Source organism: Rhinopithecus bieti, unplaced genomic scaffold, assembly GCF_001698545.2.
Source record: "Rhinopithecus bieti isolate Rb0 unplaced genomic scaffold, ASM169854v2 scaffold_13704, whole genome shotgun sequence".
In the NCBI taxonomy this organism is placed as follows: Eukaryota; Metazoa; Chordata; class Mammalia; order Primates; family Cercopithecidae; genus Rhinopithecus; species Rhinopithecus bieti.
The window spans coordinates 499,360-514,237 of record NW_016808231.1 but is presented as its reverse complement, the minus strand read 5'-3'; the positions used below and the strand labels follow the sequence as shown (position 1 = coordinate 514,237).

Below are 14,878 nucleotides of genomic sequence, written 5' to 3'. Positions count from 1 at the left end.
TGAGAAAGTGTTTTAAAGCTCTCCAGTTTATCTGCTACAGAGAAAGAATTTATTTCTGCCCCACCTAGCATAATAGAGGAATTCTTCCAAAAGATAAGATGACCTGCTTATGGTAATGATTACCCTGAAAATCCTCTTTCCATCACTAAACAGCTGAAAGAGTTGGGGCCAGACACTTGCTTACCATCTCCTTCATTCCAAGATAGATAATTCTCCAAGTCAGCAAATTCTCTGCTCCTACCTTCCCATACCCCTGACTTTCTAGTCTCTCTTTTAATAAGAAGAGCAGAATCCCTACTGATAGACTTCTGGTGTTCAATGATTAGATGAGCATAGAGGTGCCAGTAAAAGGGAAGAAATGGAACAGAGCCATCTGTTCCTGTGTAATCACTTTCTTTAGTATTAAGTGTAGGTACAAAAAAAGTGTATTTTATAATGCATCTCTGTAACACAGCACATTGTCCCTAAGAGAACTCAGAAATAACAAACACACACACACACACAAACACACACACACACACAGCAGTTGTGCTTGCTTTTCTCTGTGTTATGATCAGGTATGTTCCTTATCCTTTGCTAGCTACTTGTAGCATCTCAGAGGGGTCTATCCTTTTGAAAGGAGTTTTTTTTAAAATACCATTGGCCTTTTAAAAAGATGACCACCCTATTAACTTGGTTTTCAACCTTCAGCTCTTTAGTTGAAGATAGTTGAAGTGCTAAGTAGCCATTGATAAATGAACCACACAGTTGTCATGCCAGCTATAAAATACCAACGAACTTTTGAGATAGCATCAGTTTATTCCCAGCCTGAGTTTACCTATCCCAGCTCCAGTTTCCCTTCTCAGTTCTTGTCTGCAGTCATTCTCTTTGTGTAGTGGGCGCTGTTGGTCACTGTCAGCTGACCGCCATCATGGAGGAGGATCTGTTAGCCAGTAACAGAAAGAAACTGCTCTTTGGCTGGGCTGAGCATATTCTTTCCTTAGCACATATTTACTCTGAACCAATTGCCATATGTCCCGTTAATTATAACAATTTTAAGATAGGTTAGGCTGGGCTTATAATCTCAGCACTTTGGGAGACCATGGCCGGAGGGTCACTTGAGCCCAAGAGTTCAAGACCAACCTGGGCAACATAGTGAGATACTATCTCAAAAAACAAAACAAAACAAAGGTCAAAGCCAGAGCTTCTAGAATGTCCCTTTAAAATGAAAGAGAAATAATGACTCCAAAATCCAGGTAAAGTTTTCTGACAAATTGAAGTCCAAAGCACTGGGCAAGGACAGCAACTGGTTGCCTTTAAAGTCCCTGCCAACCTGAAATGTTGAGACTCAGATGGTGATGGACCTGCTAAGATGTCATTAGATTTCTAGGGTGGGACAGGAAAGGTCACTAGTGGCTGGCCAAGCCTGTCTACATCCAATAAAAGGCAACTAAGAGGACACATACTGGGATCCCCCACATACATAACACACACACACACACACACACACACACACACACACACATATTGAAGAATAAGAATTAGAACCATGTTTGTAAAGTGAAAGGTACCCAGATTTTACTTCCTGGAATATCCTTTCCTTCTGTAAGCAGCTCAAAGTTTTAAACTGAGGATTCTTACTTGGTTGGTTGGTTGGTTGTTTTTTGTTGTTGTTGTTCACATAAGACCAGGTGAATCACACAATGTTTTCAAAAGTGTGTTGTTAGATTAAAAGAAGAAGGGGAGAGAGACAGAATGTCTCCTTCTCAGGCTTCCTCCATCTGCCCAGTTTCTAGTGTGCCCCTTTCACCTCCACTGCCCCAGGTAACCACTGTTGTTGGTTTCCTGTGTAGCCTTGCAAAGTTTCATAATCCATATATGAGCAAATATGAACCTATAACCTTGTTTCCCTACCCCCACTTACACAGAAGGTAGCATACCGTGTGTACACATTCTACTTTAAGCTATCAGTTTTTCTTGGAACCCTTTCCACAGCAGTAGAGAGCTTCCTGTTTTATTTCTATGAATGTGCCCTAGCATTAATATTTAACCAGTCCCCTCGTGATCTGCATTTGAATTGTTTCTAATGTTTTGCTGTTGCAAAAAAATTGAATAGATGTTTTACAAGGGACTTGGGAGGTGGGTTGCTGTTTTGGCATTAGATTGGCAAGTGAAGAAGGCCCCGGGATATGTCATGGAGACCCCAAAGGCTGATGAGTCAGCTTCCCCCTGTATATATGTGCTTCTATATAGATGATCCTTGTATTGAACACGCTATTTTCTCCCATTTTTTTCTTTCAGGGACAATTCAAGCTTTCGAAATACAAAAATCACATTGTGAAAGTACACAAGCTGGCAATAATCCTTTTCTGTATGTGTGTGTTTGTCCGAAATGGATGGGAGGCCTCCAGCCAGTCCTTCCATTGCTCACTGAAGGGACGTCCCTGAGCCGTGCGCTCCCCTTTTGCACTCATTCCTGGAGGACGGATTCCGCTAGACACCCTCCAGCATCGCTGACTTTATAAGGCGGAGAAATGGAAAACGTGACTTTGTAATAGACAAACATTGTTTTTTAATGGGGTTCCGTGGGGGGCGTTCAGCCTTTCTGTTCGCTGTGTCCTGTCCAGATGCCTCTTGGGCATCCTGTTGTTCTCTTCCCGTGCTGTACGAAGGGTACCATGGCCACGTGTAGATGCCAGAGCTGTTGATGAGAGTTACCAGTATTATGAATGTCCGTGCATCCAGGAAAAGCTTTCTGTTGGAGAGTCCCAGAATAGCTGTAAATGCTCTCTTCTAGCTATGCCATTAAATTATTGGGACACTTTGTTTCTTTCTCTCCCCTCCTCCAAGCCCACCACTTTCTGAAGCTGTGTTACTGATGTGATGACTGTCCAGGATTTTGTATCATCCCCTGCCTTATGCCCTCCAGTCTCCTCTCCTGTGGGACTCTCTCCTTCTTAGGCACAGCTACACTTAGAATTGTAATCCAGTGACTCTTACAGGTTTCACTGAGGCAGCTTAGAGGGAATGCCTTAGTAAACTGAACTGGAGCAGAATCTAGTTTGATTAGGAGCTGGATTATAATCTAGGTTCCAAGTACAGAATTTGGAGCTTTGGACAGTGATTGAAATCATTTTCCCATATGAGCAGAGCCTGTGTGTCAGGCCTGTTTCCCGTATGAGCAGAGCCTGTGTGCAAGCCTGTTTCTGGCATGTCCCTCATTGAGGAAGGGAAGCAAAAGCTGGTTATTGCCAGGCCTATTAACACTTAGTATGCAAATTCTATCATCCCGAAACGGGCATCTGAGGAAAAGGCGACCTTGCTGGATGGCTTTATTTGCATGGCTCTGCCTGTCTGCAATGGTTGAGTCCTTATCACCTGCTATGTGTATGAGCAAATGTGTGCTGATCGTGATGCGCAGGCAGAAACCTCTTGAAGACTACTGCAGACATGCTTTAAAAATGACCAGTCACTCATCAGAGAAGCTGGGTGATCTGACTCCCGAAGGACTGAAGTCAGAGAGGTCAAAAGAGCACCTAGGATTCAAATAAATTGAGTCAGAGTCCTATAGCAACCTCCAAGTAGCACTGTCTTATTTGGCTCTTGTGAGCAAAGACTGCAGTACCTTAAATTAAGGCCTCTCTTTAAAACATATCCTTGAAGACTAGGGGATCCTTGGCCACCTGGTCTTAGAGAAATCATATGAGAATAACAGGCATTTCCTTATTGTATTTATATTACTCTCCTCCTACTTTTCCATTCCTGAACACCCTCTAATTACCACTGTTTTGGGGATGCTTTTTTCCTGAAAGAACGGGGAGTACAGGGGCCAAAAGGGAGGTGCTTCTATTACAGGTCAAGTTAAATAAGATCTAGCAGTGATTTAAATTCCAGGAATATGAAGAGTGCATTCTAGTGTCCAGACAGTTGTGAAGGGCTCGGCAAATACAAGAGCACCATTGGCTACATGGGGAGCGAAGGCTGTCTTTGAAAACCCCAGGAAGGTCTTCACTTTTGCCTAAACTCAGATTTGCCATGAAAATTCCAAAGAGATCTGATATTTGGATTTGCCCTCCTTTGGGCGTCTACCTGACTGTTGTGTGTGTGGGGAAGTCAGTGTGTATGTGTACAGCATGCTTAGGAGTGAGTGAGTGGTCAAGCCTACTGGTTAGGTGTGTTGTCCATAGTTTTTCTTTTTCTTTTCTTTTCTTTTTTTTTTTAATTCAGAGTTTTGAATCTTATGTTTTCTAGAGCTGCTCATGTTTCCCCTTCCTCTTTGTCATTGTAGTATTTGACAGTTGTCTTTTCCATCAAAAACATACTGGCCTTAGGCTGGTTAGAGCAAGGGGTTATGTCTGTTAGGCAGCATCTTACCCCCAGTGTTCTCCCAGATGTTCTGCCTAACAGGTTTAAGTGGGAGATTAAATAGTTTATCTAAACCCTCTATTTTTCCCAACTAGCTTGAGAGGTCTTTTCATCTACTTTTACTCCATGGGCCTCTGATATGCTGAGATGTGATACGGTTATGATTATGGTATCACCTGTTATAGAGACAAAGGGAGAAAGGTCTACCAGGGCCAACGTAACCAGAATGTGAGGAGAGTGGAGAGTCGGTCTCCACTTTGCACAGTTGGGGCTGTTCTCCTCTAACCCCTTTGCTGGGTTTTCTGTTTGAAATTGGCCCCTACTCCTCTCCAGTGCTCTGCTTTTTGAATCCTCCTGTTCGTGTGTGTGTGTGTGTGTGTGTGTGTGTGTGTGTGTGTGTGTGTGTGTTTTCCCTGTGATACTGGCAGTGGCAATAATTTTCCACCCAGAGAGAAGCTTGTGGTCCACAATGCTCGAAGAATGAATTTCCAAGTATTTGCCAGTGGAAATGGAGCAGAGGCTATGACAAGAGTGATTTAGTGTTGCACTTTCAGAGCAATTATCTACTGCAGTAATAAATGGAAAATATCAGCAAGAACCAGGTTGTGGACTTGTTAATACAAGGGAACCGGGGGTACTGTTACTAATTCTGTCCTTCAGTGTATGAGTCTCAAGCTTAGCAGCATCCCAAAACGAAATATGTGGAATAGTCCAGGCAATGTCAATCTCAGTGACACAAATGTATTGTGGAAATATTCTCTGATTGATATTAATCATTGCCACAACTCAATTTACATTTTTATTATCAAAATATAGTTGGTAACTCTCCTTAACTTGGGGTAAGGAATATTGGAATAGAAGAAAGTTTAAAGAATTTGATTTTGATGTAAAAATCACTCAGCCTAAGCTTGGAATGTTTTTGTTATATTAAGTAGCTTAGCCTAAGGAGGGACACATGGGCATGCCGATGGCTGGTGCCCACATGAAACACTGAGGGAGAAAGAGGCTTTGCTGAGTCTCAGTTATTGTTGACAAAGGATTTAAAACAATACAGTCTTGAGACTTAGTTTCTGTAGATAGAAATCTCCTCTCTGTCTGTCAGTCATGGTCCAAATAGGAGACAGAAACCATGCCAGTTCAATAATGTGATAAAAAGAATTACTGACACACTAACCAAAAAAGCAAAAAACCCACACAAGAATGAAGTAGCAGTTTCCAGAAGTGCTCTGAGGATGGGTGTTGCTCACCTGGTCATGGGTCTTTGAGCCCATCATGAAGCTGGTTCTGAGCAGGTCAGAAATGACAACTGGGATCACCTGCAGCGTGGACGCTTCCCTCTACTGGCATCTACTGGAAAAATCCAACAGGATGCCAGCTGGCAAAGCAGAGATGTTTGTGGAGTTCTATCCCTGGTATCACAAAGGCAGAGCTAAAAAGAGCGGGTGTGGAACTGAGAGACAAGAGCTTCCTAACTGGCACAGCCCCTGTTAGCCACTCAGCATCTGCGCACAGCCTTCTACACCTTTGAACTTCTGTCCCACCAGAAAAGCAATTATTTGTGCCCAAGAAGATGTAATTAATTGGAAGCTGTTACCCTCTCTCAAAAATGAGGACATGTGAAGCCCACCTGTCACTGTCAATCTCAGAGCTGTGTTGACTCATCTAATTCAGCTTCAATCCCTTCTGAATAGAATACAGAACAAGAGAATGGTACCGAAACACTAAAGGGTAAAGTTTACTTCCAGAAAAATTTGCATGAAATGATGAGAGAAGAAAATTTGTGCACATAACAAGCAAGAATATGTACATCAGCCGGGCTCGGTGGCTCATGCCTGTAATCCCAGCACTTTGGGAGGCCGAGGTGGGTGGATCATGAGGTCAGGAGTTCGAGACCAGCCTGGCTAATATGGTGAAACCCTGTCTCTACTAAAAATACAAAAATTAGGTGGGCGTGGTGGCGTGCTCCGGTAGCCCCAGCTGCTCAGGAGGCTGAGGCAGGACAATCGCCTGAACCTGGGAGGCGGAGGTTGCAGTGAGCCGAGATAGCGCCACTATACTCCAGCCTGGGCGACAGAGTGAGACTCCATCTCAAAAAAAGAAAAAAAAAAATATGTACGTCATCTATAATGATCATGAAGCTGTCGGTTATGTATCACTTCCTTTTCCACTGCCTATTCTGTATTTCCTTTGCCCTCAGCCAGGATCTCCACTGCTCAGGATTCTTTTTTGGGTATGGTTGATCCAAACCTTTATTCCTAAGGTGTCTGAATTAGTTGTCCTTCCTTTGTTACAGTCTTTCGTTTTTGTAAAAGGGACCCCAGAAAATTATGGGTTCTAGACAGTTCTCCCTGGCCCTGGAATGTAGCAGCGTTTGTTTTCCCTTGGTAATACACCCGAGTCACTAAACCCCTTGTTTGCTTGTTGATTCAGTGCCCAGAAGGGCCCAAAACAGCAGGTGAGCCTCAGGATACGATTCAGTGAGCCGTTGTTCCCTGGAAGCATTCCTCCTTTAAAAACCAAGCCCTCCAAACCAGCAGAACTCCAGCTGAGGGGACAGGTGAGAGGAACCGCTCCTACTTCTATCCCTTGATTCCCAGACCCATGAATCCTGGTTATGGGAGAGACAATACATGCAAAGCAGAACCTTTGGGGCAGCACCCAAAGGTGGTCTCCCAAGTGGTGCTGTAACAGAGTCTTCATGAGGCGTTTCGCTCTAATGTTTGTCCAGCTGCTTCCTCCTGCTGAGATGTGGTATGACTGATTACCTGGTCACAAGCCCATTGCCTCATTTTCTTTGCTGTGAAATTTGTTTCTTGATTAAAAGCAATATGGAATTCTATGCTGGTGAGTAAGGCATTCCATTAGTCCACGGGTGATCATGCTGGGAGAAGCAGGAGATGCAAATTCACATCTAGAATATGCATCTATTTACATGGTTTGCCAAAGGGCAATGGAACTAATCCAGCATCACCATCACTTTTTTGGAGCTGTGTCCCCCAGCTACCTGGACGGTCCACATTTTTGGTATTTCTCATCTCATGTGATTGCCCATGGGCCCCAGGTCTGCTTTCCCTTGATTGCAGTCTTGTCTGATGTCACTTGAAAGCCTCAGCCAAATCTTGTCCCCCAGGCCTATTTCCATGAGACCTGTAACAGTGAGCTCCCCGTCAAGATCATTTTGACTCAAACAAATATCCTGAAAAAAAAAACAAAAAACCTGTCTCCATTCCAACAATTTGTAGAAGTAGAGCACACTGATGGGCCAGCTGCAGGAGAGCCGGGTCCACAGGGGGCCTCTGCAGCCCTCAGAATGTCTGTCCAGCACACTGTTACCTCCCATCCAGTGGGCTGGCCAGTGTGGCAGGCAGGGTGAGTGGGAGATGAATAGGAAGCTATAGGCTGTTCCCTTGAGGAGCTCGCAGCCCAAAGGGGAGAAGAAGGAATGCAGCAAATAAAGGCAAGAAGGCCTCCAAGAGGATTGGCGGCTCAGGTGTACTCCATGTGGGCCAAGTCCAGTGGGCAGGTGACCTTCACTCATCTGGACTCCAGAAGTGCAGACAAGAGGCCAGTGGGCTTCATGCTGGAGATGTTGCCTATGGGTGAGATTAGTATCATATGTTGTAAAGTGTACCATTTATTGAAAACTGCTAGACACTAAAATTACATGCATATTTCATTTAAATCTCACAAGAGCCCTGTGGGTTCCCCATTTCACAAATGAAGAAACAGGCAGAGGTTAAGTAACGCAAAAAGTCATTCACCATGTAAGGGCAGAGATGGGATTTGATTTAGAATTCCAGAGCTCTTAAGCCTGTCACATGGATAGGTTATAGCTCACCTAGTCTGCAAGTCATTTTCATTGCTGGGAAAGAGGGCTTTGAATCAGATGTAGCTCCAAAATGACTCCTGCTGCCGCAGAGTGATCCTAGTAGATCAGAGGCCCCACCCCACTGGCCAAGGAGGATCAAGAGCCATGAGCCATGAGCAAGGCAGCCTCTCCTGGGGCCCTGGTAACAGCCAAGAGGGCACAGGGCTTTGCCAGCAAGGTGACATTTTCTGTCCTTTCCCCTAATCCCACACCCTCCTCCTGACCTGAGTATTGGCCTTACCCTAAATCCATGGCATGTAGATTCCAGGCATCTCTGTTCCCTGTTTCCACAACCAGACCATAAATACTCCCTTAAAGTCCCTCTGCCCGACCCTGCCCCGGTGGTTTTTTTTTTTTTTTTTTTTTTTTTTTTTTTTTTTTTTTTTTTTGCATTGTTTATGGAGGTCCCTGGTGGGGGTTTGCATCCTTCCCCAGACTGGTCTTGAACTCCTGGCCTCAAGTGATTCTCCTGCCTCAAGCTCCCAAAGCTGGGGTTACAGGCATGAGGCACTGTGCCTGACCTTATTTAAAAAAAAAAAAAAATTTACGGTGAGGTCTTGGTATGTAGCCCAGGCTGTATTTGAGTGATACTCCAGCACCAGCCTCCTGAGTCGCAGGGATTATAGGCACATGCTGCCATGCCTGGCTCTGCCCGAATTATTCTCTCCACATTTGTCCAGCGGGCCCTGTCAGACCCTCTCCGTGAACTGTATGGGAAGTAAAATTCCCACCCTGAGAGCAAAACTTCCCTTTCTTCATCTCACCCCACCTCTTCCTTGTAGTAAACATAGACAATAGTATTTCACACCAGGGCCTGCCCTCCATCTTGACGTCTCTGTGAGGCGGCAGGGGAGGAATGCTCAGAGCACCCTCTACCTGCCATCCTCCACCCTCTCAGGACTCCAAATGGACAGAGAAAGGGGCATCAAGGTCTTCTCCCCTGTGAGCCCAAGAAGGCAGGTAGGTCAATCCAACGTCCCCCTCCAGGTGACCTTCCTCCTGTCCCTGACAAGAGGACTGTTAACATTGATGCCCCAAGAGCCGGAGCCCTGTCCTGTGGCCTCGTGTATTCTTCTTCGCAGGGTCCCAGCCCCCTGACCCCCCTCAGGATATTTCCCAGAACGTGGTGAGAGCCCCTGCAGAGGCTGAGCTCATCTGTGGCCGGGCTGGCTGGGTACCACCTAGCACCAGGCTCTTGGAAGGGCTCGGGGGTCTGGCCTCCCACCCCATGCTCTGTGGCTCACAGTGCCCACCTTGCCCTGGCTGCAGCCACCCTGGCTGACTCACTGCCAGGCTCCTTTGCTGTCACCAGTTCCACCACAGGTTCACCTCAGCTCACTCCTGCCCCACCCATGGGCAGCACGCACACCTCTGTCTCCTGACCAGTTCTCACTTTATCTCTGAGTGATTTCCAAGACCCTTTTACAGAGGACAGGTGGCTGGTCCCTCCTGTGTGACAGAATGGCCAGAGGCCCTGGGAGGAGATCCTGCTCCTCATCTTAGCGCAGTGCTTCGTGGGAGGCTCAGATGGGCAGCCCAGGTCAGGACTATGACCTTGGAGGGACCCTCCTTCCTTACCACCCCTGGACCTATGCCCTGGCCTCCTTGGACAACTTTACACACACGCATCCCCAGTATCTCCCCCGCATCTAATCGATGTGCTCCTGCCCCCTGCAACACCCTTGGCCAGCCCCAGCCCATGTCGTGCTCATGCCATTGAGCCTGGCACTGTTGAAGGACCTCGTATGCTGCTTCATTGAAAGCCCTACCATATCAGTTTTGACCAGAGTTCCCGGGGTTCCTCAGATACATCCTTGTTCCCTGCTGTCATGCCATTCATTCCCTGCTGTAGAAGGCCCTTGCTCCACCCTTCACCCTGCCCACCTCCGCCACCCTTCACGTACTGCCTCTTCCAGGGAGCCCCTGGTCCCCTCCCGCCCTAATCATGGGCACCTCCTATGTTCCCACAGCACTGGGCCCAAGAGATTGGAACCGCAGGTGTCCTTGTCTGTTCTGGCTGCTGGGGTAGGTTCCAAGAAGGCAGGGACCACACCTTCCTCATCTCTGAACAGGCCTGGCATGGATGCCGGCTGCCGAGAACTTCCTGCCAAACAGATTTATAAAATGCCTTAGTTATCGTGTGCTGTTCCACCTAGCACTGCTTCTCACCGAATAACTCATCTCACAGCAAATGAAGTGCAGCAGTGGGCTTGAAGGAAACCTAAATATTTCTCTCTAAAATACTGAGTGTTACATAAGCGTAAAACACTACATAAATAAACTAATTAAAATACTGCCAGTCGGGCGCAGTGGCTCACACCTGTAATCCCGGTACTTTGGGAGGCCGAGGCAGGCAGATCACCTGAGCTCAGGCATTTAAAACCAGCCTGGCCAACATAGCCAGGCTCTACTAAAATACAAAACTTAGCCGGACATGGTGGCTCACGCCTGTAATCCCAGCTACTTGGGAGGTTGAGGCAGGAGAATCACTTGAACCCGGGAGGCAGAGGTTACAGTAGCCGAGATCGTGCCACTGCACTCCAGCCTGGGCTACAGAGTGAGACTCCATCTCTAAATAAATAAATAAATAAATAAATAAATTAATTAATTAATAAAATGCTGTGATTGTTGGGCTGAAGAAGGCTAAATGCAGGAGGGCACTCAGCCTTTCCCTCTGCTTCCGTGATGGCAGGACAGCAACTCAAAGAGACAAGAGATCCTTCTACCTCCCCTCCAGCTTTCCTGTGTAAAAGCAGAGATGGAAAAGTTCCTCAAACAACTCACTCATCAACTCAGAGATGGTGCCAATGGGACCAGGGAAATTTGGGAGCTAACTTTACTCTCTTCCCAGAGTTTTCCTGCTTTTGCAAGACTCTCCTTTGTCATGTCAACACTCTATGATTTATGGCTGATTTATGGCTTTTCGCTGGGCGCGGTGGCTCATGCCTGTAATCCCAGCATTTTGGGAGGCCGAGGTGGGTGGATCATGAGGTCAGGAGATCGAGACCATCCCGGCTAACACGGTGAAACCCCGTCTCTACTAAAAATACAAAAAATCAGCCAGGCGTGGTGGCGGGCGTCTGTAGTCCCAGCTACTCGGGAGGCAGAGGCAGGAGAATGACGTGAACCCCGGAGGCAGAGCTTGCAGTGAGCCGAGATCCGGCCACTGCACCCCAGCCTGGGCAACAGAGCGAGGACTCTGTCTAAAATAAAATAAATTAAAATAAAATAAAATAAAATAAAATAAAAAGCTTTATGGCTTTTTGATAAAATACTATATAAGGCAGAGCTTCAAGCCACTGCCTTGAGAGCTACACCTTTCAACTGAGGCTCCTCCCAGGTGATGTAAACTGTGCACATTAACATAAAAATGGCTTTTCTCTTGTTAATCTGTCTTTTGTTACAGAAGGCTTGTTCCAGCTATCAACTTATGAAGGTAGAGGGAAATTACATGTTCTTCCCTCAGGCTCATGTTTATGGAGGTCCCTGGTCTTACTGGTACCCCATCATCCTAAAGTGGGAATGTGAGAGCTGCTGACCTCTATGATTGAGGTTTGTTCACTGATAATTAATTATTGCTATTTGTAGCATTTCACAGATCGTTTGCTTGCATTTGCCAGGTGTGTGTGTGTGTATACATATATATACATATACATATATGTATATATATGTGTGTATACATGTGTATACATATATATACATATACATACACACACATATATACACACACACACACCTGTATATACATATACATACACACACATATATACACACACATATATATTTTTAAACATAGCCTTGCTCTGTGCCCCAGGCTGCAGTACAGTGGTACCACCTTGGCCCACTGCAGTCTCCACGTCTTGGGTTTAAGGGATCCTCCCACTTCAGCTGGGATTACAAGCGCACACCACCACACTCAGCTAGTTTTGTATTTTTTGTAGAGATGAGGCCTCACTATGTCGCCCAGGCTGGTCTTGGACCTCCTGTGCTCAAGTAATCCTCCCACCTCAGCCTCCCCAAGAGCTGGGATTACCGGTGTGAGCCACCATTCCTGGCTTTATAATCTTATTATCTTCAAATTATGAAGGTTTTACTTTCTCCTTTCCAACTTTCCTATCTGTTTTCTTTGCCTTACTTCATTGTGTTGGTTAGCACCTCCAGTACATTGTTGATTCACACTGGTAACAGTGGTCGTGCTGTCTTGTTCCTAACTTGATGGGAATGCCTCTAGGATTAAATTAAATCCCATTAAATACGATGCTGGTTTTGGAGCTGAAATGTATTCTGTCCTGTCAAAGAAGAGAAGAGCCGGGCGTGGTGGCTCACACCTGTAATCCCAGCACTTTAGGAGGCTGAGGTGGGCAGATCACGAGGTCAGGAGTTTGAGACCAGCGTGGCCAACATGGTGAAACCCCATCTCTACTAAAAAAGTACAAAAATTAGCTGGGCATGGTGGCGCATGCCTGTAATCCTAGCTACTCGGGAGACTGAGGCAGGAGAATCGCTTGAACCCAGGAGGCAGAGGTTGCGGTGAGCCAAGGTCCCGCCATTACACTCCAGCCTGGGCAACAAGACAGAAACTCTGTCTCAAAAAAAAAAAAAAAAGAAGAAGAAGAAGAAGAAGAAGAGAAAGTTTAAAAGTTGTATGGGAGAGTATATGGATGTACCATGTTTTTGTAACCTAATTTTTCTTAAGAGATGAGGTTGAGGTCTCGCTAATGTTGCCCAGGCTGGAGCACAGTGGCTATTCACAGACATGATCACCGTGCGCTACAGCATTGAACTCCCATGCTCTAGCAATATTCCTACCTCAGTCTCCCAAGTAACAAGGATTACATGGGTTCCCTTTGTGCTTCGTCCTGTCTACTGATTTCATGAACATTTGGATTATTTCCAGTATTTTGCTGAAAGAAGTGAATAGCTTTGTATATACACCCATTATTTTGCATGTGTGGAACATATTTGTAGGATCAGTTCTAGAACTTGAATTGTTGGACTGTGTGGTGGTTAATTTCGTGTGTTAACTTGACTGGGCCAAGGGATGACCACATAGCTGGTAACACATGATTTCTGGGTGTGTCTGTGAGGATGTTTCTGGAGGAGATGAAGATTAGAGTTGATACACTAAGTAAAGATTCACCCTCACCAGTGTAGGTGGGCATCATCCATCCATTGAGAGCTGAACAGAACAAAAAGGCAGAGTAGGGGCAAACTTGCTTTCTCTTCTTGAACTGGGACATCCATCTTCTCCTGCCCTCCAACATTGGAGCTCCTGGTTCTCGATCCTGGTTCTCAGGCTTTAAGACTCAGACTGCATTTCCCGGGCCCTCTAGCTTGCAGACGGCAGATGGTAGGATTTCTCAGCCTCCATAATCACCTGAACCAATTCCCATAATAAGTCTCCTCATACATACACATATAGGTTGGGTCAAAGAGTACATGATATTTGATTTGATAAATATTGTCAAATTGCTCCCCAGGTTACACCCTCACCAGCAATGCATGTGTTTTGTCTCAGCCCCACAAAGAGAATATATTATAAAATTTAGATTTTTGCTAATATGATAGGTAAAAAATGGTATTTCTATGTCATTCTTTTTATGAGTGAGATTGAGTTTCTTTTCATATATTTAAGGACAATTTGTGTTGGGTTTTCTGTTCATAACTTGACCATTTTTCTATTGAGTTGATGGTCTTTTTCTTATTGACTAATAGGGGTTTTTTATATATTAAGGAGATTATCCCTTTGTTTGTAATATTAGCTTGACCAGAGCAGGAACCAACACAATTGAATGAGGAGTCCAGGATGGCTTACCCAGTGTTGTAGGATGAGGCCTTTACCGTGCTGGTGGCTAAGGGTGGGCAAGAGAGTCAAAGATGAGTTGTATCTGAACAGGAAAACCTGTTGTTATGCAGGCAAGCTTGACTCTAAAGTGGCTGCCTAGATAACTTATTTTGGAGCCTCCAGGATATAAGCAGCCCAGGTACCAAGAGGGTGATGCAAGCATTTTGCCTCTCTTCCTAGTGGGAGGAGTTCCAGCCGCCTCCTGCTGGTGGGGACTGATGACCTGTCCAGCTCCACTGTCTCTTGTCCCTCTGGACTGGGTGAATGAGGATTCTGGCCGTGAATTGCTGATTTGCTTAGTTCTCTCCTCTATTTAATGGTCATTGTCTTCTACAGACAGTCCTTTGCTCTGGTCTGTTGGGGCGTTGGGTGATTTTATTTGCTCTCCTTGCAATCGCTGACCAGCAGCACTGCAGGTGTTCTTTCCAAGCTTGTCTTGTTTCGCCCAACGGGTTTTTACATCCAAAGTCTTGTTGCTATGTATTTGAATGAATCAGTCTTTCTTTTTATGACTTCGGGAGATTGACTCATACTTGAAAGCCCTTTCCTATAAAACCTGGATCTATTTATAGAGAAGACTAAAGGTTTGAAAGAGCCGTAGGGCAGGGGGTGGGGAGATGGAAACCCACGACACCTGCACACAAGGATGCTCGGGAGTGCCGAGGACATGGATTCATGGCTCAAACCAGGAAGGAACTAATCCAGTCTGGATCCCCAGGTTCAGGAATTGGCAGAACTGGTGGGCTGGAGACAGAGGGCACAAGCTGAAGAAGGCCCCAGTCACGGTACCTGAAGTGATTGACCAAGGGGCCTCAGCAGGC

The 14,878-nt window shown here is 45.7% G+C and overlaps 1 protein-coding gene across 1 annotated transcript in view; it reads left to right on the top strand.

Annotated features, from left to right (window-relative positions):
• The window catches only part of EIF4E2 (eukaryotic translation initiation factor 4E family member 2), a 33,546-nt gene extending 28,604 nt beyond the window's left edge, over nt 1-4,942 (top strand). Inside the window, 1 exon segment of the mRNA XM_017886205.1 lies at nt 2,281-4,942. The gene's annotated coding sequence lies outside the window, so the exon portion shown is untranslated.
• Nucleotides 4,943-14,878: the final 9,936 nt, after the last annotated feature.